The sequence below is a fragment of the Polypterus senegalus genome, chromosome 4 (assembly GCF_016835505.1).
Source record: "Polypterus senegalus isolate Bchr_013 chromosome 4, ASM1683550v1, whole genome shotgun sequence".
In the NCBI taxonomy this organism is placed as follows: Eukaryota; Metazoa; Chordata; class Cladistia; order Polypteriformes; family Polypteridae; genus Polypterus; species Polypterus senegalus.
The window spans coordinates 181,972,032-181,994,275 of NC_053157.1; the positions used below are offsets into that span (position 1 = coordinate 181,972,032).

The window sequence follows — 22,244 nt, forward strand, 5'->3', positions numbered from 1 at the left end:
TTATCTTCCTGTACTCCTTCTCCTGCCCACTCCTGATGCAGCCCACAATAGCAGTGTCATTAGGGAACTTTTGCACGTGGCAGGACTCCGAATCATATTGGAAGTCTGATTTATATAGGCTGAACAGGACCGGAGAAAGTACAGCCCCCTGCGGCTGTCCTGTGTTGCTGACCACAATGTCAGACCTGCAATTCCAAGACGCACATACTGAGGCTGAGGTCTGTCTGTAAGATAGTCCACGATCCATGCCACAAGGTGTGAGTCTACTCCCATCTCAGTCAGCTTGTCCCTAAGGAGCAGAGGTTAGATGGTGTTGAAGGCGCTAGAGAAGTCCAAAAACATAATTCTTACAGCACCACTGCCTCTGTCCAGGTGGTATGCAGAGGGTCGAGGGCGTGGTGGACCTGTGGCCTCAGGTGGTGAAGCAGCAGCCGCTCCATGGTCTTCATCTCATGTGACATCAGAGCAGCAGGCCGGAAGTCATTCAGCTCACTAGGACGTGATACCTTTGGGACTGGGGTGATACAAGATGTTTTCCAAAGCCTCGGGACTCTCGATACACCATCTGGACCCGCTGCTTTGCTGGCACAGTCTCCTCAGCTCTCTGCTCACCTGTGCTGCTGTAATTGTGGGTGGGGATATTTCACCTATGCTGGTATCAGCAGAATGATGGTTGGAGGATGAAGTACTCTGAGGTAAGAGTGGGTTAGGGTGGTCAAACCTGATAAAGAAGTTTGTAGTGAGGCTGAAGCAGCATCCTGCAGCAGTGTAGCTTTTCCCTTCCTTCAACATATCCAAAACTTATCTTTTTGGCAATCGTTAGCATCTTCCAATGGAACTTGGGCATGGCCCCTGAAGCAGAAGCAGTAGCAGGAGCAGATCGTTTTGGAGCCATAACGAAGGGCTTGACTAAGCACAAAGATAAACACAAAAGAGCACAAAAGTTAACTTTTTATATAGCGAAACACGTTGATGCTGAATGAGCGAGATGAGACTTACTGGTTAATGTAACAGAATTGAATTCGGCGCACCATCGCTGAGACAGTCAGCACACAGGAACTTAACTGCATGCTCTGATTGGTTAGCTTCTCAGCCATCTGCCAATAGCGTCCCTTGTATGAAATCAACTGGGCAAACCAACTAAGGAAGCATGTACCATAAATTAAAAGACCGACTGTCCGCAGAAACCCGTGAAGCAGCGCAAAATCCATGTTATATATTTAGATATGCTTACATATAAAATCCGCGATAAAGTGAAGCCGCGAAAGTCAAAGCGCGATATAGTGAGGGATTACTGTATTTATTTATTATCCCATTCCTAGGACTGGTCATGAGTTAGACACCTTGTTTCCAAATTTATCAGGAATTGCAGAGGAATGAATGTAAGCCAATCTGAAGTACATCTGAATGGTGGAGGTTATCTCTAACTGGCATGGAATACTATTATTGTCCTTCATCCTTCATTGTGTCTTATTCTGGTTACATATTGAACTTTCCATCATTTCCCCCTCAATTTCTTGTGGAGAATCTCTTTACTCCATTTAAGCCCAAGTGCTATAGGCATTCCCTTGGTCAGGTTGTCTGCTTTGTCCTTTCTTTTGGCATGGTTGGAGAGATGCATTAAAGTTACTATGATGTGGCATACTTGCATTCTAGTTTTACACTTTATTGTGCTCCAAGTCGGTGGCCAGTCATGTGTTTACTCTTTTTGGCATATTGCAGGACTTAGTGCACTTGGTTACCTGTTCAGCGATGCTGGACTCCTTTTGCCTCTCCGGTACCATTTTAATATTCCTTCCTTGCCCTTTTTCTTTTATTTAGAAATTTGATAATTAAGACCTTGTGGGATTTTTCTCTTCAAGTTAGCTTCCGTACCCATTCTTTAACCCATTCGAAATGTCCAGTCTATAGCATCAGTATGGCATTGCATAATTTCAGCACAAAACTCTTCCCTTTAGTTTGCCTTTACTTCCTGTGCTTCACCTGACTGGGAGATTATATTCCATAATGTATAACTCTGTTCCCAAAATCATAATTATGAACAAACCCAATTCAAATTCCTTCACATTCTTTACCCTAATCTCCCTTAACAGCATCTGATCAGTCTTGAACCAAATCCTCTTTGTCACTTTTGTCTTCAGGGCATCCCATGCAGTTTTTTCCACATGTACAGAACTAAGTCCTCTGCTGGTTTTTCTTCTCTAGTACACTGTATTTTCTTTCATCTGTGATATTACTCCCTTCCCTACAGTCATAAACTCTCATCCTTATGATCAGCCTTCCCCACATCTCACCTCACGCAAGTGGAACATTTTCTTTCTAGGCCAGATTGCTACAGACTCCTTCAAATTAAAAATCCAGAGAGTCAATTTTCAATTATGTTGTGGAAAGTACAACACAAGATATCAGACAGATGAGCTTCTCTTTTGTTTGTGTGGTCCAAAAAACCCACGTTCATTATTCCTCATCACTGTATTATATGCATTGATGTCCGGATAAGCAATCCTTGTTTGTCAGCTGTGATGCATACACAGCCTGTCCCTACAACTAATAACAAAATCAAACCCATTTAATATTCCTGAAGCGAGCTCCAGACTATTTACAGAGTGATGCTTGGTTAGTCACATTCTCATACTGGCCATCAAGTGAGCATGCTACTGACTGCATTCAACATGGTAAGATTATGTAAATGAAGGCTTTGACTAGAAATCACTGGAAAATGTCATCTAATGTGACATGGCCTTAAGGATTTCACTATACTTTGTACGTGTGACAATAATGAGCCTATAAACCTATATGTTTTGTATGGATCAGTTTAATTTGCTATGCTTGAGAATATTCAACAAACAACTGACCATAATAAATGCTGCTTAATGCCAATAGCACCAGGTATCATGGAGTATACATTCAAGATACAACACAAGTTAAAATGCTAGAGTTAATAGTTATTCTACACAAATACCATCATTTTGTTTGACTAAAACATATATGTTTTCATTTTTCTATAACATGTAATTTCTCTTTATGTAACATACAGTATGTTTAAGAACATCTACAAAATAGTAATATCCTTATTAAACAGTTATAAGGTAAACTGGATGGTACAAGTACCTGGGAATTTATGCTACAATAAGTATATTTAAAGGTTCAGAAGGTGGATGCAGGGACAGATTAAAAAAGGTTACCCAAAAAAAAAAAAATCTGTCATGTGACCTTCAGTCTGCATACACTTAATTACATTCTGGCTGTAACAAGTGCAAATCAGACTTCTCTCAGACAGTGGTTATATTACATTTACATGGAAACTATTTTAATAGGTTAATCATCAGGGCGGTATGCACTATGAATCTGTAATTAGAATAAATAATGCTCAGATACTGTAGACATTGTTGCACCTTCACCCTCTACTCACAATTATTTTGCAATGTTAATGCAGTTACTTAGGAGCACATGGAGTCTGAGAGGGGTCTGAAACACAGGCCTGTACTGCATGTCAGGCTAAATCTCTGAAACATGATCTGAAGCCTAATACACAATGGCAGGATTGAGTTATCCAGAATAAACTCACGCCATTAACTTGTCTGAAGCTGGGCACATTTCCCCTTCTTGATAAATACAAGACCAGAAAATGAATATTATGTAACACTTGACATCAGGAGTAGATTTCTGCCAGGGCCTACATCTATAGTATTGTGACACAAAATTAGTATAGTGAAAAATAAAACCAGTTCTACTGCCCTATCTTCTGGCCAGGACACCTGTGAAAGACTTTTGAGGCACAGAGGATACTGCTAGATAGGAAAGAAACTTCATAATACCAAAGAGGAGTTACCTGAAGACTATAGATCAGAGGTTTTTAATGCCTAAAGCCCAACTAGTGAATATAATTGTGAGTAATCAAGCTTCTATTCCAAGCTGCATGCTGTTTAAAATCAATAAAGGGAGAAATCATATTACAATACACTGCAGCTCACAATACAGTTCCCAAAATAACCATTGTTACAATATAATGCTTGCAAGAATCACAAACAAGAAGGATGGTGGTACAGTGGAAGGCAGGAACCTGGACTCAGTTCCTGGCAGCGATGCAATCTGTGTGGATCTTTTCCAAATATCAAAGATGTGCAGGCTTGATTAGTTAGCATCTCTAAATTGGTGAAGACCTGGTATGTGCCTATACCAAAGTTTGTTTTTTGCTTTGTACCAAGAGAAGGGCTACAAACCCTTACAAAACATTACTGGCTAAAGCGTGATCAGAAAAGGACAGACAGACAGATACAATTCCTTATGACAATAGCATAAAAAAAAAAAAAAGACTGAGTGATCAAATGTTTATGGTTCAATTTTACTGTCTTCACTTTCTAGTGAATTATGGTAATAAAAGAACATACATCAGTGAATTGCAGCTTATTTAATAAAGCTCCTTATTCTTATCAATAGCTGGCTTTTAATATCACTTACTTGCCTGCTTACCACATCTCATTTATCTTTTGCATTAAAATTTAATTCTTGCTGGCAGCTTATTTGAGTTGACCCTGACAAGGAACATTATTGCCATTTATAACGTGATAAACCATGTATTAAACTTAAGATAAGTGTGATGGCCTGTTTATAGAGATTACAATCACAAAAATGCCAAAAGGAAATGAACAATGATTAATCAATGAACTCTCCGGAAAGCAGCTGGGATGTGCTCTCACTCCTGCTCCTAAGTGAGGAGGAAACGCCGGATTTATTTATAATGGCGACAGCCACTAAATTACAGATAACCTACAAACTGAAAGCAAATTTTTCATCCTAGCATTTTTTGTGTGTCAGCTGCAGTGCACTATGCTGATGAAAAGGTTTAAAATGGCCAGTTTTTTTGCAGTACCAACAGCAAAATTTTTCATTATACTATATGCTGCATTCATTTAAATCCAGATGACTGGAAAATATGTCTTAGTACAGTCCCTGACAAAAGTCTTGTCGCTTGTATTGTCAATTGTATTGTGTTGTCAATTGTACAAATTGACCTGAAGTGCCACTAAAATATATTTCTAATCAAGATTTTGTTACAAGAAATGGGTCCTTTTAATCCCATCAGCTTTTGTAATAATGTTTCAGTGCAAAACGAAACTGACAAAAAGTATTCTAATATTCACAGCTTGGTAAACACCTTCAATGTGTCTCAGCATCAAGTTCAGAGGATAAAAAAAAGATTTGAAGAGACTGGAGACGTTTTTGACAAGCCCAGGTCAGGAAGACCCCGCAAGACAACTGCTTGAGAGGACCGTTTGTTGGCTCGAAAATCCAAGGCCAGCCCATTTTCACTGCAGCAGAGCTCCACGAGACCTGGTCACCTGAAGTCTTTGTGTCAACCAGAACAGTTTGTCGGATTCTGTCTCGAAATGGCCTCCATGGTCGAATCAGTGCCCATAATCCAGCACTAAACAAAAGACAATTGAAAAACCGTGTGGCATTTGCCAGGGCCCACAGCCTGCTAAAAGGATGGACACTGGAAAAGTGGCAGAAGGTGGATTTTTCAGATGAATCTTACACCACAGTCACCGCAAATATTGCAGGAAACCTACTGGAACCCGCATGGAGCCGAGATTTACCCAGAAAACAGTGAAGTTTGGTGGAGGAAAAATCATGGTCTGGGGTTACATCCAGTATGGGGATATGCGAGGGATCTGCAGGATGGAAGGCAACATCAATAGTCTAAAATACCAAGAAATCTTAGCTACCTCTTATATTCCCAACCATAAAAAAGGCCAAATTCTGCAGCAGGATGGTGCTCCATCAGATACTTCCATCTCCACATCAAAATTCCTTAAAGCGAAGAAGATCAAGATGCTCCAGGATTGGCCAGCCCAGTCACCAGACATGAACATCATTGAGCATATGTGGGATAGGATGAAAGAGGAAGCATGGAAGACGAAACCAAAGAATATTGATGAACTCTGGGAGGCATGCAAGACTGTTTTCTTTGCTATTCCTGATGACTCCATCAATAAATTTGTAGGAATCCTTGCCAAACCGCATGGATGCTGTCCTTCAAGCTCATGGAAGTCATACAAGATATTAAATTTGGATCTCACAGCACCACTACTTAATTTGCTGACATATTTTTAGATTTGCAGTAAAGTTGTTCATTTTCTGTATAGGCGACAAAACTTCTGTCTTTGATTAAATGATAAATCTTTTTTCAGTGAAACTAATTTATTTCAGTGCATTAAGCATCATTTGGGAGGGCTTTAGCTTTTCATATGAGCTATTTCTAACACCAGTTGATTAATTAAAAGTCAGGTTAATAGCAGGAGTTTCTACAAAATAGAGAAGCGACAAGACTTTTGTCAGGGACTGTACTACATTGCAGGTTAACAGTTTCTTTAGAGTGAAACAAGATTTTCTAAAAACCAGAATATAATGCAAATCCACTGTTCACAGCAGTGCGTAAAATTTCAAATGCTACATTATATACCCTGTCATATTAAGTTTGTCTGCTTCCAGGTCTCAATGAGTTTTTTCAATATCAGTTAGACTGTATAATGTAGCAAAATACTACAAAATTGATAGAGAACTATAATAAAAAATATTTTATTTATATAGCACCTTTCTATAATGATATAGTACTAATTGATAGATAAAATACAGACAGGAACTGGTTCCTCAGTATAAAAACAAATCATACATACAAAGAAAGAATACACACTGCACAAAATACTTAAAGAACCCAGTAAGGACTATGAAAATACTATTTTACCTAAAGATAAGACTAGTTTGTGCAACGGTCAGTAAAACACTGTTTGTGGATCAAAGGGCACAAGACACACTGGCACATCAAAAGTATGTAATACAAGTAAATGGGTGCAGAATCACAATCTGTATCCTAAGTGCCTTACAACTTCAGAGTCATGGGTTCAAATCCCAATTTGGACACCATCTATGTGGAGTTTGCATTTTCTCCCCATGCCTATATGCATTTCTCACAGGGTGCTTTTTACTCACATGCCAATGACATACAGGTTAAGCTATATAACCCAATAAAAGTGACTGTGTAAGTGTGCATGAGTGTGCTCTGCGACAACATGGGTGGTATCATGTCTTGTGCTGAATGCTGCAGGGTTATGTCTCAGATACTCAGCCCTGGAATGACTGGGTTTAGAAGAACCATTGAAGGAATACAGTATATACAGGTATACACACACAGGATGCTAAAAGGATGTTCTTAAGTCTTACCTTAAAGTACAAGAAAATTATACTGTATATTTTTTATTTGTAGCTGACCCCATATTGTTTGTAGTTATGCTTGTTAAAAAAATTTAAATCTTATGTTTTCAACAGAAACAAAATTTCTGGCATTGTAGGCTTCAATGGAGACTAGAGGGGGCCAATGCAGAATAGCAGCAAACCATATCAATATAAGTCAAGTCAAGATGAGGAGCATGCACTGGTACAGTGCATTGCCGCACCCACTACATGTCGATCAGGATCCCGGTTGGCAACCCCCCAGTCAGGCACGCAGTCCAGTCCTACCCTCCGGAAATGACCCTCTATCTGCTGCAGCCAGGTGTAACGTGGATAACCCCTTGGGCTGGTCCAGCCACTTGGGTCTCCAACAATGAGGATCTTATGAGCCGGATCACCCTTGGGGAAAAACGTGCCACATGGCCGTGGTGCCGTAACTGACGCTCACTCACAATGCAGGTAATGTGCATCATTTGGGACTCCATGAGCAACCGCCCATTCGACACAAAGTCAAAACCAACGGTACCCAAAGATTTTCCGGAGAGACACAGTACCAAAAGAGTCCAGTCTCCGTCTCAGGTCACTGGATGGCGTCCATGTCTCACAACTGTATAATAAGACAGGAAGCACCAGGACTGTAAAGACTTGGACCTTCGTCCCATTGCATAGGTATTGGGAGCACCACACACCACTTTCCAGCGACCTCATGACCCCCCCATGCACTCCCAATCCGTCTATTGACTTCATAGGAAGAGTCACCAGAGACATGAATGTCACTGCCAAGGTAAGTAAACCTCTCAACAAGGTCAACACTCTCTCCGCAAACAGACACACTGCTGATGGCTGTGCCCAAGAGGTCATTAAAGGCCTGGATCTTGTTTTTTATCCAGGACACTTGCAACCCCAGACACTCGGACTTCTCACTCAGTCTCTCTAGCACCCTGATCAGAGCCTCCATTGACTCCGCAAAGATCACAGCATCGTCAGCAAAGTCAAGATCCGTGAATCTTTCTTCACCAACAGATGCCCCACAGCCGCTGGACCACACGACTTTGCCCAACACCCAGTCCATACAAGCATTGAACAGAGTAGGAGCAAGAACACACCCCTGACGAACCCCAGAATCAACTGGAAAAAAACGCAGAGGTCCTGCCTCCACTCCGCACAGCACTCATAGTACCAGTGTACAGGCCAGCCACGATATCTAGCAACCTCAAGGGGATCCCGTGAACCCTCAGGATGTCCCACAGGGCAGCTCGATCAACTGAATCGAATGCTTTGTGAAAATCGACAAAGGCTGCAAAGAAACTCTGTTGATATTCGCGTTTGCGCTCTATGAGAACCCTCAGTGCCAGGATGCGGTTGATGGTAGACTTCTTAGGTGTAAAACCAGACTGTTCTGATCGCTTGTAGGTGAGTAGGTGATCACGGATCCTATTGAGGATGACCCTAGCAAGGACCTTACCTGGCACCAAGGGGTGTGATTCCCCTTTAGTTGCTGCAATCCAGGCGATCACCCTTCCCTTTCCAGATAGGGACAACAAGTCCAGTTTTCCAATCAGTTGGGATGATGGCAGTCTCCCAAATGGAAGCAAAGATTGCAGGAGGATAGCCTTACCACCAGCCTGGAGATGTTCACCCCGGATACCACAGATCCCTGCAGCCTTCACCCCCCCATCAGCTGGTTCAACACCTGTGCAATCCCAGTGAGATTGGGTGGTTCAGAGCTAATTGGAGGACCAGCCTCAAGAACCGTGGACCCAGAGATATCCAATGTCCTAGCTGGAGGATCAGCTTTGAACAACTGCTCAAAGTAGACAGTCCAGCGGGTCACAACTGCAGTGTTATCCGTAAGGACCGTTCCATCAGCTGCCCTGACTGCAAGTCTCCGAGGAAAATATTCAGATGTGCGTAATGCTTTGATTCCTCTGTAAGCAGGACGTGAGTCACTAGAACACTACAAACGCCTCTTTATCTGCCCTCAGAGCCCGTGCAGTCGTCCTTCTCAGTTCCCGGTACAGACCAGAGTTGCCATTGAGCCGTGCGCTGTGACTCCTCTCGATGATATCCAGGGTGCCTTGCGAGATGAAACACCTCCTTCTGGGAACACCGGTAACACCAACACAACCCTCAGCAACCTTCAGAGCAGAGGAAGATGATCATCTTGCCGGAGAGACAAGACGTTCCATGCGCCCACCCGTATGGGCCGCTTTAAATTGGGACCCAAGTGCTGGCATGCAGCAGGCGATACCTCAGCACCACACCAGTTCCGATCCCCAACAGACCTGACCCTATTAGCTCTCCAATGGTTTCGACTCTTCCCTTCATTATGCGAGCAGCCTTCCTATGGGTGGCTACAGCAGAGCTACTCCCGCGGAGAGCAAAAAGGAGTCCTTTCTGTAGTCTTGGAGCTTTGTAAAATTTTTGTTTTTGTTTTTCTTTTTACGGTGGCCAGAGTGCTAATCCTGCCACCAACCTCCATTATTTCCCTGCAAGTTGAAGGACCGCTTGAAGGGCCAGATGCAGTTTAATGTCATACCCAGGACATATCAATATATCCTGGAAAAATAAAATAAGTACTGCAGCATGTTCAAGACAACTTAGGTGTTTGAATTGAAGACCTGCCTCGGCATAATTGACTGGTCAATAGCCCAATCTTCAATTCAGAGCTCTTCATTTTCATGTACTACTTTCGTTTTCCAGATCCGTTTATTTTACAAACAATAACATTCGACAAAAATAAATGTGTTTTGTGCATTATGAGTATACAACTAAACAACTGACATGTGGATTATGAAACACTAAATAATTTTTTTATGGATGTTTAAAAACTGATGCTGTTTAGAGCTGGCCTTGCTGGTCACCATTAAAACCTACAGTGGTGCTTGAAAGTTTGTGAACCCTTTAGAATTTTCTATATTTATGCATAAATATGACATAAAACATCATCAGATTTTCACTCAAGTCATAAAAGTAGTTAAAGAGAAATCTGTCAAACAAATGAGACAAAAATATTATACAGTGGAACCTCGAGATACGAGTTTAATTCGTTTCAGCACTGAGATTGTATAGCGAATTTCTCGTATCTAGAGCAAACTTCCCCAATAATGGAAATCCAGTTAATCCATTCCGCACCCCCAAAAATATCAACATAAAAATCAATTTTCCTAACAAATAACACTGATAAATAATATATACAAGTGGAACCTCGGTTTGCAAGTAACTTGGTTTACGAGTGTTTTGCAAGACGAGCTAAATTTTTAATTAATTTTGACTTGATAAAACGAGCGATGTCTTGCAATACAAGTAGTATGGATACACTTTGTCTGCTGAGCGTCATGTGAGCATAACAGAGCTGATGGTTCTTCTCTCTCTGCGCATCTCTCTCTCTTATCTCTCGCCACGCGACGTCTCTCTCTCTCGCCACAGACGCATCTCTCGCGCACGTCTCTCTCTCTCTCCTTATCCATCTATATCTCTCTCTCGGGCACGCGTCTCTCTCTCTCTCTTCTTATCTCTCTCTCTCTCTCTCTCTCGAGGGCAATCGTCTCCTGCTCTCCGTCTGCATGTCCGCGATATTTTTGGATACGCTTATACAGCGAACTGCTACAGCGAAACAATGAAATCACAAGCGCACAAACGCGTAGATCGTCACGCTACGGGAGAACAAGGAACACTGAGTGAGCTGACGGGCTGGCAGCGTCAGCATGGGGTGAATCCCCGAGTTGAGGCGGATCAGGAAACGCGTCACGCATAACCACAGCCTGGCTCATGGCTCGTTACGCAAGCCAATGCTCGTATTTAGATCCGAATTTTTCGCTCATACTTTTCTCTTATCTTGAATTTCTTGTATACAAAGGTGATCGTATCTAGAGGTTCCACTGTACTTGGTCATTTATTTATTAAGGAAAATGATCGAATCTATACTAATAAAAGGCAAAGCCCTCACTCACTCACTCACTCACTGACTCACTGACACTAATTCTCCAACTTGCCGTGTAGGTAGAAGGCTGAAATTTGGCAGGCTTATTCCTTACAGCTTACTTACAAAAGTTGGGCAGGTTTCATTTCGAAATTCTACGCATAAGGGTCATAACTGGAAGCTATTTTTCCCCATATAATGTAATGGAGTCTTGAGTTGGAGATGGCCTTGGGGGTCGGAGTTTCGTGTGACATCATCACGCCTCCTACGTAAGTATGTAGAGAACAAGGAAGAACTCCAAGCACAAAACGCCATTTCACAATTGAGAAGGCAGAAAAAACATTATGAAGCAAATGATGCATATGCGGAAACAAAGCACAGCGTGAACCGTAAGTTTATATTAAATTAAGTTCATAGACAGGCTGCCACTAGCGTTTGTAATTTAGTGCCTGCCCATATAAGGCCGTCCATCAGCGGCAATCCAATACAAACACTGCGGTAAATGTTCACGGGTGAAGGACTGCGCTTATGCAGAGGAAGATGAGATGGTCAGGGTGGTGTTTGGCACAAACTCATTGAAACTGCGAGAGAAACTTTTAAGTGCGGGTCTTAGCTGACATTACGAGATGGCACCAGTACAGCTGGGAACCTTCGATGCAAGAACACCAAGCGGCTCCGTGAACTGGCGCAATGCACAGACAAAAGCAACAGTTCCAAAGAGTGCTGAACAAAAACCGAATTACACAATTGAGAAGGCAGCAAAAAAATATGAAGCGTCTTATACATACAATCATATTCATAAGTGCAGCTACTGCGGAAACAAAGCACACGGTGGAAAAAGTGAATGTCCTGCTAAAGGAAGACAGTGTAAAAAAACCCGTGCATGCAGTTTGTCACATCACAGATAAAAAGGAAGACGAGCTGTTTATTGATGCAGTAAGGAACTAATCGATGAATGAAACCTCTTATCTTTACAGCGATTGACAAACACGGAATGTAACTTGAACACATCCTACAAATACGAGCCTGATTGAAAGAAATAATGATAATCAAATCCTTGATGACAGCAACATTCAATAACACTCACAAAACAATTACTGTATATTGACAATCATGTTACGTTATTTTTAAAATGTTCCCTTTTCTTTTCATAACTTCTACTTCTCCACTGCGGTACACGGTATATATATATAAATGTATATATATACCCCGATCTACAATACATACTTTAGCATAGACAAGCCACACGCTGTGGCACAATTGTAGAGTCTTCAGCCTCTAACGCCGACATTGAGGTTCGATTCCGAGAGGGTGTACTGACTATGTACGCGCTACCGATTCATTTTACCTTCGCATCTCCTTGGTTTGGGACGTATGAAAAATATTAGGTTAACGCAGAATCATGTTACGTTATTTTTAAAATTTTCCCTTTCTTAGCACAAGCACAGCTGAGAAGCTTCGATGCATGTACTCCATAACGCGTTAAAAATAGCGATTTAATCACACTTTCAATTCCAAGCAAGCGGAACTTTTGTCAATGCATGATTTCCTGGTACATCCATTACACTGATGCACACATCACAGCTACAAAAATGTTAGAGTCGGAATAAAGCGCGTTCCTACGACTGATCATTTCGACTACCCGCGAAGCCTTGATAAAAGCATGGTTTTGTGCACACTGAAAAGCAAGCAAAATTAGATGCATTACAGAAAGCGGACTTTGTGGCTCTTACTGGGGATCATTGGACTTCCGTGACCGTTAGTAATTCTAAATACATCTAATTACAAAATGTTCAATGATCACACTGTTTTAGCCTAATGTACAAAATAATTTTGGCTAATGTTACTCAGAGTTTAAAGAGTAAGCTGGTCAAATTACCTTTTATGTTTCTGACTTATTTTTTTAAGAAGAAAGTTGCACTTTATGTTGAAATTTTGGTTATTATTATTTAAAGACAATACTATTCTGAAAATGTACTTAAAGTACTTAAACTACCACTTTATTTTTAAGTCTGCCCAATTTTAACCAGGGATGATATTTTTGTTTCTGTTTTGAATTCAAATGCAGTTTAAAGCTTTTTTCAGAAATTAAAACAGCTTCAGTTTACAATATTCATGTCTATTATTTGATTCTGTCAGCCCACTAAAACCGTTTTAAATTAAAAAAAAAAAAAACATTTGCGATTTGGGGCAAATTTACGTGTGCGATTACATACGATTAATCAAGATTAATTCTTACACAGCCTCTAATTAATTGGATTAATTTTTTTAATCGAGTCCCACCCTAATATATATATATGTAGATATATATATGTAGATTTGTATATATATGTGTATATACAGTATATATGTAGATATGTATATGTTGTATATACAGTATGTATATATGTGTGTGTGTATATATACAGTATATGTTTATATGTATATATATGTTTATATATGTGTCTGTGTATATATATATATATATATATATATATATGCCAGCAACACTCATGACAATGACAAAACAATTACATTAACAATCATCTTACGTTATTTTTAAAATGTTTGCTTTTCTTTTTCATAACTTCTTTAACACACTACTTCTCCACTGCGAAGCGCGGGTATTCTGCTATATTACATATTTGTGAGTGGCAAAAGTATGTGAACCTTTGCTTTCAGTATCTGGTGTGACCCCCCTTTGCAGCAATAACTGCAACTAAACATTTCCGGTAACTTTTGATCATTCCCGCACAACGGCTTGGAGGAATTTTAACCCATTCCTCCGTACAGAACAGCTTCAACTCTGGGATGTCGGTGGGCTTCCTCACATTAACTGCTTGCTTCAGGTCCCTCCACAGCATTTCGATTGGATTAAGGTCAGGATTTTGACATGGCCATTCCAAAACATTAACTTTTCTTTAACCATTCTTTGGTAGAACGACTGGTGTGTTTAGGGTTGTTGTCTTGCTGCATGACCCACCTTCTCTTGAGATTCAGTTCATGGACAGATGTCCTGACATTTTCCTTTAGAATTCTCTGATATAATTCAGAATTCATTGTTCCATCAATGAAGGCAAGCCACCCTGGCCCAGATGCAGCAAAACAGGCCCAAATCATGATACTACCACCATGATGTTTCACAGATGGGATAAGTTTCTTATGCTGGAATGCAGTTTTTCCTTTCTACAAACATAACGCTTTTCATTTAAACCAAAAAGTTCTATTTTGGTCTCCTCTGTCCAAAAAACATTCTTCCAATAGCCTTCTGGTTTGTCCATGTGATCTTTAGCAAACTGCAGACGAGCAGAATTTTTTTTTTGGAGAACAGCGGCTTTCTTCTTGCAACCCTGCTATGCACACCATTGTTGTTGTACCCTGATCGTGGACTCATGAACATGAACATTAGCCAATGTAAGAGAGGCCTTCAGTTGCTTAGAAGTTACCCTGGGGTCCTTTGTGACCTCACCGACTATTGCACGCCTTGCTCTTGGAGTGATCTTTGTTGGTCGACCACTCCTGGGGAGGGTAACAATGGCCTTGAATTTCCTCCATTTGTACACAATCTGTCTGACTGTGGATTGGTGGAGTCCAAACTCTTTAGAGATGGTTTTGTAACCTTTTCCAGCCTGATAAGCATCAACAACTCTTTTTCCGAGGTACTCAGAAACATCCTTTGTTCGTGCAATGATACACTTCCACAAATGTGTTGTGAAGAGCAGACTTTGATAGATCCCTGTTCTTTAAATAACACAGGGTGCCCACTCACACCTGATTGTCATCCCATTGATTGAAAACACCTGACTCTAATTTCACCTTCAAACTAACTGCTAATCCTAGAGGTTCACATACTTTTGCCACTCACAAATATGTAATACTAACAAAATACCGGCGCTTCGCAGCGGTGAAGTACTGCCTTAAAATTTTCATTAAGAAAAAAGTAAACATTTTTAAACTGAGGGAAAATATGCAAATTATTTGTTAAGAATCTCTTTGTATACCACATTGTCAGTTCGGCCCTCCGGTTGTAATATGACCAAGCTGTGCGCTGAGCTTACTCTTGAGCATGCAACATACAGTTGGCCATGTGAAAAGCAATCCTGTCTCAAATCAATGCCAACCTTTTGTACGGTTTGTCCCTGAGACTTATTAATTGTCATTGCGAAGCAGAGCCTTACTGGAAATTGAAGGCGTTTGAATTGAAATGGGAGATCAGAGGGTATAACGGGGATGCGAGGAATAAAAACTGTCTCACCTGAGCCACTGCCAGTAAAAATAGTTGCCTCAATTAGGATCTTTTATAGACACGTGACCTCAAGTCTCATGCCGATACAAAGTTTTGGTGGCTATAAGTTTCTCAGTAACATTATTGGTGCCCCAACCTTCAAAATTAGATTATGCTCAGGAGTGCCTGGAGGATTCAGAGCTTGGAGAAACTCTACCGGATACTGCACCGCGTCTTCCACTTCTACAACTGAATCCACAGGCTGATATGTTTTCGGTTGTGAAGGTAGTTCTTGAAGTAAAATGTGGTTTATAGTCGTAGTCATGTCATTTCTTGGTGTCAGGATAGCTCTCTCCCTCAACCATGACATGTCTTTTTCATGGAGATTTCGTAGATTGGGGTAAACATTTTGAAGAAGGCTTTGTAAGGTATTCACAAGGAGACACAGATTTGTAGGAATATTTATTTTATGATTTTCTTGAATGAAGGTGCCATCACCTATACTCATCAGGAGAGCAGAGAACTCCCCGGCTTTTTTGTCGCCTTTCAAATGAACCCTCATGTTTATTCCTAAGGTAGCAACATTGATTTGTGGCCATAGGTATGAAGATGTCAGACATGCTTTAACTTCATCAGCGCGTGTTCCTCTGGGCACTACTGGTAGGGTTTGCTGGAAGTCTCCAGCCAGCAACACTGTCAAGCCTCCCATAAATTTGTTGGTGTTTCGGATGTCTTGGAGGGTCCTGTCTAAAGCCTCAACACCTCCTCTGTGTGCCATAGTGCATTCATCCCAGACAATAAGTTGACAATGTCGCAGCACTTCAGCCATGTTGCTCTGCTTTGATATGTTCACATGGGGGATTCAGTATGGCTGAGGTTCAGAGGCAGCTTGAAAGCTGAATGAGCACTTCTGCCACCCTCAAGAAGAGTTGCAGCAATGCCAGAACAAGCCACAGCTATGGCAATGTTACCTTTTGCTCGGATTTTCGCAAGGAGAAGGTTTATGAGGAATGTCTTACCAGTTCCTCCTGGAGCATCAAGGAAAAACACCGTGCCAATGGCCGAGACAACGCTTCTCATGACTTGCTCATAAACTGACTTTTGGTCACTATTTAGCAACAGCTCGTTATTTGTGACTATACTGGCCAATTGCGAGGTGTTGTAAGATGTCTCTTTCAAGTACTCGGGATCTGACGTAAGTTCTGCCAGTTCTCTGAAAGGTGAAGGCAAACCGTAATGATCAAAAGATTGACCTCCAATAGCAATTACATAGTTTTCAAGCAACTGTACACACTTGTTGTAAGTATCTACCTATCTATCTATCTAGATCAAATGTAACCACTGGTGGACTTCTGTTCGTATATGATCTCTTTTAGTCTGTCTCCTAACATCTTCTGCTATGCTGTCTTTATGTTTTTCCCATAGGTTTAAGGGGTTTTCCATTTGGCAGAACACCAGCATGACAGCAAAGAGTTCACAGATCTTTTGAGGTGACCCAGACAGAGCAGCTTCCTGTAGAGTCTCGTCCCAGTTGATATCATCTTGTAAAAAACCAAGTTCCCTGCAGGCCGAATTATAGGTTGGATGTAGGACACCATCAACTGTTTTGAGAGATTTGAAAGATGTGGGACCTGTGATTTTGTTGAGCAGCACTGGTAGCATGGTAGCATTCAGTTTTATTCAGGTGCACAGTGTAGACCCGCCCCAGCACTTTATCTTTTATCACTCCCGAATGCCCTGGTACAGGGTTCCCGTTTCCTCTGATGAAACATGTTGTTTGCCCACACATATGATGGAATTTCATTATAATGAAGTTGTTTTGCAAAATCATCGTGGTTGCAAAGGTCAAAGAACGCTAAAAGGGTTGTCTGTGGTGGATTGTGTACTTTATCCGCAACGTTACTTTCTGTGAAATAAATTCTTTGTCCATTCTTAAGATGCACAGCAAGATGAACGACCGGAGGGTAACGTTCGTGAATGGGAAAACAGAAAATGCGCCAGGCTGCTTCAGAGCTAATAATGTAACAACCAGCTTCTTATCGAGATACGTCATTTTGATATTGTATTGTAAATACTGCCTGGTCACTTCCCTTGTTAACATACTTGCAAATGTATTTGATCGATTTTACTGAATTGCAAAATTCGACATTGATGTGAGCACTGAAGAAGCGGGACAGCACAGGACTGTTAAGGGACAACCCATCTGTTGTTGATATGTACTTTGATGTTAATTATATGACCTCCATCAGCAGGTGTGCGCCGGCGGTACTGAGGGTAACCATCTTCTCTGGTCTGAGTTTCTGAGAGGAAGGGACGCAGGTACTTCTTACTGCATATTCCGTTGATATTGCAGGGTGAGTTGATATTATGAGTTGCACATGGGCCGTGAATCATGGTGGATTTTACTATTTTGTGGAGGGCAGGGTCAGTCTGGGATGTACTGGGATGTACATCCAACTGTAAGTTGCATGCTCAAGAGTAAACTCAGCGGACAGCTTGGTCATATTACAACCGGAGGGCCGAACTGACAATGTGGTATACAAAGAGATCCTTAACAAATAATTATTGGTATATTTTCCCTCCAGTTTAAAAAGGTTTAATTTTCTTTTTAATAAAAATTTTAAGGCAGTATTGCGCTGCGAACGGTATTTTGCTAGTACTGTATATAGCAAAATCCCCACGCTTCGCAGCAATGAAGAACTGGTTATAAATTTTTATTAAGAAAAGAACTTCAGTTAATGTTTTGAAAATGATGCATGTGCCCTGCCCCAGGATTGGTTCCTGCCTTGCGCCCAGTGTTGGCTGGGATTGGCTCCAGCAGACCCCCGTGACCCTGTGGTCAGATTCAACGGGTTGGGAAATGGATATTTCAGCGCTGACTTTGTATATTCCGACGCTGACTTTATATATTGAAGTTTTGACTTTATATATTGCAGCGCTTACTTTATATATTCCGAAATATTCCAAAGCTGTCTTTATATACTCTGGGGTGGAGTGAAAAGTAAGAATTCAGTTAGTGGGAAGTCAATGTGAAAGAAAAGAAAAGTGGAGGGAGGTAATAAGGAAGTGGTATTTGAAATGTGGGAAAGTAAACTAGCCATATGGTAGGTTTATGTTGTGGATAGAAAAGAAATGAATTCACTCAAGATATACCCAGAGAAAGAGTTCACAACTGGATTGTAAATATTCTTTATGTCTTGTGCTGAGATGTGAAACTCAAGGACTACAGGCTGGATCAAGCCCTTGGACCTTCTTAAAGTGGTACACTTCATCAGTATTCAAAACATGCTACACAAGGCCTAAAATGACCCCTTTTAGTGCATTTTTAATATGTAGATTGTGCCCATTTATAAGCCAGATTACATTAACACATTGGTATTAAAATGTATTTTCAGTGTCCACTAGCATTTATCTGTGCAGCACAGAGTACAACAACTAACTAACCTGTCGTCAGAATTGAAAATGGCTACTCATAATGACCTAACAAGAAAAAATGAATAGGAGACTAGCCATACTGCCATAAGGCACTTTAGTGTTTTAGAATTATGTCAAAGATATGATTGTCTCATGAAGGAAATGCCACTGCATTCATTTTAGAAGCTGCCCAGTGTTGTTTCTGGCCCTCTAAAAACTGAATTTGACACCCCTGGACTACAGTTTGTACTCTAACCAGTACCACCAAAGGAATAGGATTCAAACCTACTAGATACTAGTAGCGATGATGCAGCAGTGGTAATTTCTGCCTCAACTGAGTCAAACAATGTACAACTTTAATAAAAATACATGATCATATAACTGTTTTGATCTTCTATTTATGTACCCATTGATTTAACATATTTAATAAAATGTTGGCTCTTTGGAAGCCAGAGGCTATCCCAGCACTACAAGAAACATGATACATAATACACAATAAACATTTAATACAGGGTGGTGCAGATCTAATTATGCAGATCAAGATCGTCTGGATGAGTTTGATTTATGCAGAGACGATTCCAGTTCGGTGCAGATGATTCTTCATGTCGTCAGTTCGCACAGTTCTCGATGGTCCAGGATTTTTCAGGTGATTTTCTATGTAATAAGCTTAATATGTTATAGCGTAATGAAAATTGCATAATTAGATCTGGACCACCCTATAGATGTTTATTAACCTTACCCACATGTTTGTTGGATTTATGGGAAAAACAAACATGTTTTGTTGAAGTAAATGAAATTTGGCAATATATGCTAGAGTCTAGTTTTCTGAGTACATTTTTAAGTCTCTGTTTTTACAATATATATAAATGGAATAAATTTCAAAAATGTGATGTGTTATAGAGTTTGTAATTTCGTTCATGTTTTGGTTTTTTTTCTCCATTCAGGCATCCACTGGCAAATGACTTAGTGATGGAAAATTAACTTAAAGTTCGTTTCACTTTTGTGTCATGTGGTATGTCAAAGTAAGTGGCGGCTCATCTCTACAGACACTCGTTGTGTATCCTAGTGTGGCTGCTCTTGAGGTGTACAAAAAGGTTACTTGTGTTACCACCATTCGCATCAATGTGCCTTTAGCAAAGTTTACATATTACATTAATGTGGTCAATGTAAGTAATTTACAAATTCTCTTCTCTGCTAGCAGAATGTATTACTCTACCTTCCCATTACTAATCGAAACAGAGATAACATTTTTGTTTTGTAAGCGCACACGTACACTTGACATTGAGAGCATATTGTGAGCTGTTGAATTTGTGTTGTGCAAAGATGAAGTCAGATTATTATTACTATTATTTAAAGAGCTAGCCCATCTACCTAAATTCTGCTGTGTTGGCCAGCTAAAACAAAAATATTTTATAAACAGATTTATAATTCATGCATAAGAATAAAGGTTGTAAACTATCATTAAATAAAAAATCCTTATTATTGTATGAAATCAACACCAGTATACTGCACAGCTCTGCTTTCCATCCATCCTTCCTTTCTCTCTCTGAACCCACTTGGTCCAGTTCAGTGAAATGGGGAGTCACAGCCTAATATGAAATATTTGGGTGCAACAAAGAAATTTGTCCTGGACAGGCTGACAGTCATTCCAATGAGCACACTTTCTGTTGGTAAAGGAAACTGCTTCATGGGTAACTTTTAATAGGTCCTGCTGAAGCAATATTAACAAAAGGTTCTATACAGACATAATTATTTAAAGTCACAACAAAGAAAAAGTATTGAATTAAGAATACATTAATTTCTTGATAGCAGTATCTCTGTCGCTACTTGGTTTCTAGTAAAAGCTCCCCTCAGTATCAGTCCCAGAATCTATATGAATATTAAAAATTAATAGTGTTTTCTTTTGTTTAACGCACAAACCACAAAGCATTTTATAGTTTTGGAATTTACACACGATGTACTTGTGAACAATTTTCACATTCTCATATGAAGAAAATAATTTTTTTTCTGAAAAACTAATCTGTTTTTAGCTTTCTTTAATTTTTACCTGATGTTAATATGAATTAACTGAAAAGAAATGGAACTGCCTATCAATATCCAACCTTCACCAATGCACCAGAGAAGATGGTAATCAGTCCCAATGTAAGTCACACTCAATACGACAAAAGAGCATTTACCAGAATAAAAGCTAAACTCAGAAAACGAATGGAGGAGGTGAGCCTGGTAACATACTATGTATCTTTATATTTATATTCCAAATCGCAACTTTAGATCCTCAAATGAGTGTCTCCTTAGAATTCCAAAAGCTAAACTTAAAAGAAGTGGTGAGGCGGCCTTCTGCTGTTATGCACCTAAAATCTGGAATAGCCTACCAATAGGTATTCGCCAGGCAAATACAGTAGAGCACTTTAAAACACTGCTGAAAACACATTACTTTAACATGGCTTTCCCCTAACTTCACTTTAACTTAATACTGATACTCTGTATGTTCAATTCTTCATAATAACTATTCATGGTGGCTCTAAAATCCGTACTGACCCCAACTCTCTTCTGTTTCTTTTTCGGTTTCTTTGTGGTGGCGGCCTGCGCCACCACCACCTACTCAAAGCATCATGATGCTCCAACATTGATGGACTGAAAGCCAGAAGTCTACGTGACCATCATCATTGAGTCCTTCCATGAGAACCCTAAATACAAAGAGGACTGTTTGACTTATGTTAGGTAGATTGCCCAGAGGGGACTGGGCGGTCTCTTGGTCTGGAATCCCTACAAGATTTTATTTTTTTTCTCCAGCTTTTGGAGTTTTTTTTTTGTTTTTTCTGTCCACCCTGGTCATCGGACCTTACTTATTCTATGTTAATTAATGTTGACTTATTTTTATTTTTTATTGTGTCTTTTTCTATTCTTCATTTTGTAAAGCACTTTGAGCTACATTTTTTGTATGAAAATGTGCTTTATAAATAAATGTTGTTGTTGTTAATCTTTATATATAATATGCTACTGTGGCTGTCTGTTTGTCTGTCCAGGATTTTACATCACCTGTAGCACACAAACCAATTGACCGACTGACCTGAAATTTGATACACATATACTAAGTGATGTCTACTATTCGTTTTCGGTGTGATGACTGACCTCCAAGTTTATTCCTCTTTTTATTTTATCGTAGAATCAACTTTCGGCAGCGGCACATGCGTACGGGTGCCATTCTCATCCTTACTACTTTCGTCGTCAGTTCCTCTACCTCTTCATATCTAAAATCATTCTTGTGGCAAATTGAAGACTTAACTGCCAGCTTTCAGTGAACAATTAAAGAAAACGTTCTAAGTAATTGCATCACAAACACTGACTTAATCAATTTTAACACAAAAAGAAGCCAACGAAAGAAGAGAAGAAGCGGGTTGCTAGGGTAGAGAAAAGACGAGAAGAGCTATTTAGGAAGCAGCAAGCGCATCAACTTCTGAGCAAACGCAT

The 22,244-nt window shown here is 40.2% G+C and overlaps 1 protein-coding gene across 3 annotated transcripts in view; it reads right to left on the reverse strand.

Moving 5' to 3' along the window:
- Positions 1-22,244, reverse strand: part of zfyve28 (zinc finger, FYVE domain containing 28) — a 411,740-nt gene that overhangs the window by 140,700 nt on the left and 248,796 nt on the right. The window lies entirely within an intron of this gene.